At 39.2% G+C, this 3,993-nt stretch overlaps 1 pseudogene; it reads right to left on the bottom strand.

Moving 5' to 3' along the window:
* Positions 1 to 325: 325 nt before the first annotated feature.
* On the bottom strand, positions 326 to 1,492 carry LOC102497396 (eukaryotic initiation factor 4A-II pseudogene; annotated as a pseudogene).
* Positions 1,493 to 3,993: the final 2,501 nt, after the last annotated feature.

Raw genomic sequence — 3,993 nt, 5'->3', positions numbered from 1 at the left:
GGCAGATATGCTAGTTTAACATAATTGGCTGATTTTATACAGCACTATATATTTTAGTCCACAAGTATATTATTAAATGATAGAGAACATCTAATACAACCATCTCTACATAACTAGTAAAAAAATTTCTAAGAAAAGAGGATTTTCCAGCCCCCATCTTTTTTTATACCCACCCCAACAGTCCTACTCTAGACGATAAAGCCAATGACTTTCCTCACAAGAGCTCACGACTAATGTCGCTTTGCTATCAAAATCTGTATTTCTGATTTGTTATGAACATCGAGACAAGATTCAAATATTCTCAAAGAAAGAAGCACAATGCACGTTGTGATTGCCTATTCAGCAACAGCAAGCACTGCATTCAAAACTATCTCATCCCAGGAATTAAATAAGGTCAGCCACATTCATGGGCATTTCCTCCACTGTAGTATTGTATAAAGTCTCAATGTCACGAAGAATCCTCTTGTCTTCTTCAGTAACAAAGTTTATAGCCACACCTTTCTTCCCAAAACGACCCCCTCTGCCAATTCTGTAAATGTAGTTTTCACGATTAGTAGGTAGGTCACAGTTTATAACCAAAGACACTTGTTGCACATCAATCCCATGAGCCAACAAGTCATTAGTGATCAGAACATGGCTTGACCCTGACCAGAATTCTCTCATGATAACATCTCTTTCTTTCTGGTCCACGTCACCATGCAGAGCAGAAATTGTGAAATCTCTGGCACACATTTTCTCAGTGAGCCAGTCCACCTTGCGCCTTGTATTGAGAAATATAACAGCCTGTGTAATGGTCAGAGTCTCATACAGGTCACACGGTATATCCAGCTTCCATTCCTCTCTTTCAATATTAATATAAAACTATTTGATTCTTTCAAGGTTCAATTCTTCCTTCTTCACCAGAATTCGAATCAGATCTCTCATGAATTTTTTTGGTCACTTCCAATACATCAGTTGGCATTGTGGCAGAAAGCAAAACAACCTGAAAACTTGTATTTAATTTTTGGAAAATCTCATAGATTTGATCCTTAAACCCTCAGCTCAACATTTCATCTGTTTCATCCAAAACAAACATTTTGATCCATTTTGGAGAAAGATATCACCTATGCAGTTTTTGCATTTCATTTCAAACATTAGTTCCACCAATGCAGCCATAACAAGTTACTCCCATATAGTTTCCAAATGCCAGAATTACCTTTTGTATCTTTAACACAAGGAATAATAGCTCTCTGTTGAATAGCTGAAGGCTTCTCAAAACCAAAAGCAAAGATACTCCAAAGAAGAGACTCCTTTAAATTCATATCAGTAAAGTTATCAACAATTTCATTCTGGTTGCTCTCAATTACACCATCGGGGTCCATTCCCTCTGGGCCACCATTTTCTTGTTATAATCCGCAGAGCCTCCAGAAATGATCCAGAAAAATACTTTGTGCCCGACTGAAAAGCTGAATTTCTTATGAAACAATAAATACACCTTTTCCATAACAGTCATCTTGTCAGATCCACTTTTGCTACATCTTTTGGCTCTATGGTCAATAATAAGTAGAATATCCTAAGTTTATTTTTTGGAGAGGTTTTTGCTATAGGGCGCGTGCGCTCGCCAGACAGACAGAGACAGAGAGACAGAAAGTGAGAAATCACCCCCAGGGGGGATGGTCACGCTGCAATCCCTTCTCCTCCATTCTCCTCATGGGATCTTGGGCACACACGCACACGCACCCGGTGTGAGTTTTAAGCCACCGGGTCCAGGACGTGAACCGTGGTCGACTACGTGGGATTCCAGTGACATAGCCATTACGCTAACTGCTGGTTCCCGAATATTTTAAATTTTAAACCATTTATCTCAACTTTTCCTTGATTTTCTTGGTTTCCTGTTTCTCCCCTCCATCTTTTTATATGAGTGCTGTTTTCTCTCTCATAGCTCTCATGGCAAAGCCTAGGAATGGGATTTCATTTTTGTTACTGTGCATGTGCACTCACTAGAGAGACAGAAAGAGAGAGACAGAAAGCAAGAAATCACCCCCAGGTGGAACAGCCACACTGCAATCCTTTCTCCATTTTCCTCTTTGGATTTTGGGTACACATGCACATGTGCCCAACATGAGTTTTAAGCTTCTGAATCCAGGACTCAAACCATGTTAGACTATATTGGAGTCTAGCAACATAACCATTATACCATCTGCTGATCCCAATAAATACTATTTGAACTAATAAATGAATGATAATAAAAATATATTGGCTTCTATTTCTTGGTGAGATCCAATAACTCATGGCTCAAAATGTTTTTGTTGTAAACAAGTAGAAAAATCAAGTACAATAGAAAGAGTACCCATATAAGGTACTAACAAGAGACCTGTTGAGGCCACAAAAACTGAAAGGAAGAAGACTCCAGAGAGATCCTTCAAAAAGTGAGTTGAATTCTGTGGTCACTTTTCTTCTAGGAGCATGTGTTGATCTGAGGTGTGGACAAGAGGTTGAGAATCTTGCCTTTGCCCAGGGTGGTCACTTCTGGAGGTAGTGGGGAAGCAGGTGCCTAAGGTACTGTACATGGCCGGCAATGGGTTCAAGTACTGGACCTGGAAGCTTGAAACTCATGCCGGGTGTGTGCAGCCAAAATTCAGAGAGGAGAATGGAAGAGAAGGGATTGTGGTGTGGCCATCCCCCAATCCAGGGGATAATTTCTCACTTCTGTCTCTGTCTCTTCAGCAAGTGCATGTGCCCTATAGCAAAAATATATATATATTTTTAAAGAAAAGTCTAATTACAGGTTTGCCAGGAAGCATTTAATTGATCCCCCCAACATTAGCAATAGGAATGTCAGCTGCTTTGTGACTTGGCTTCTTTTTCTGGAATCTTAACTGTCACACCAGAAGTGAGTGAATCTTTGAATATTCTAGGGAGCAATAGATGATGAATAACAGGGCATCCTAGTAAATCTGGAAGGTCCCAAGAATCTGAAGCCTTATTTGATATCAGAAAAGATTCCTGTTTCCTTTCCTCAGGATTTTTTATCATCCACTGACAAAGGAGTGTTCCTCTTCAGGATATTCTCAGTCTCAGTGACTGATGAGCCTGAGTGACATATTGAGGAATTTGCTGTTATTTGTTAAAGGGAATCAAGTCACTCTTTCCTCTCTTTCTCCTTGTTCTACAGGTCTATAAAACCTCATGTTATCTCTGATAAGTATATGAATGTGAAAAATAATAAGAAAGTAGACTAAAGAAAGCTAAGATGATCTAGAAGCTCGCTTTTTTGAATTTGAGATCCATTTTTCCTACCACATTCAGGACATAATAGCTCAATTTCTTTTTTCTTTTTCTTTTTCTTTTTTTTTTGGAGAGATTTTCTCTACAGGGCGCGTGCGCTCGCCAGACAGAAAGAGACATAGAGACAGAAAGCGAGAAATCACACCCCAGAGGGGATGGTCACGCCACAATCCCTTCTCCTTCATTCTCCTCTCGGGATCTTGGGGACGCATGCACACGTGCCCGGTGTGAGTTTTAAACCACTCAGTCTGAGACGCGAACTATGGTCAACTACGTGGGAGTCCAGTGACATAGCCATTAAGCTAACTGCTGGTTCCCTAGCTCAATTTCAAATAAACCTATACACAGTCCAACTGGAGCCATATTATCACATTTTTTAAAATGTATTAAAATTATAGAAAATGACATAGACATACCAATAAACTAAGTTCAGGAAAGGATAATAATGTATCATTGTATTTGGTTGACTAGAATCATAAAAATGAAGATTGGAAACAATATTGAAGTCCTCTTTCAGAATATAATGTTATTCAAAGACAATTAAAAATTAACCAAAGATTCTACCAATGAAAGTAATTCTGCTAAGGTCCTGATAATCACTGCAGACTTATTTCTTCTTTCTCATTTCAACTGAATTTCCATCCCTCACTTCTCCTCAAATAAAGTCATGTAAGAATTGCAGGTCCTGACCCTATTTACAGGGGAATGAGACAAATGATCTGGCCA

Source organism: Tupaia chinensis, unplaced genomic scaffold (genome assembly GCF_000334495.1).
Source record: "Tupaia chinensis unplaced genomic scaffold, TupChi_1.0 Scaffold000293_1, whole genome shotgun sequence".
In the NCBI taxonomy this organism is placed as follows: Eukaryota; Metazoa; Chordata; class Mammalia; order Scandentia; family Tupaiidae; genus Tupaia; species Tupaia belangeri.
The sequence above is the reverse complement of the archived record's forward strand: the minus strand, read 5'-3'. Positions and strand labels throughout refer to the sequence as shown.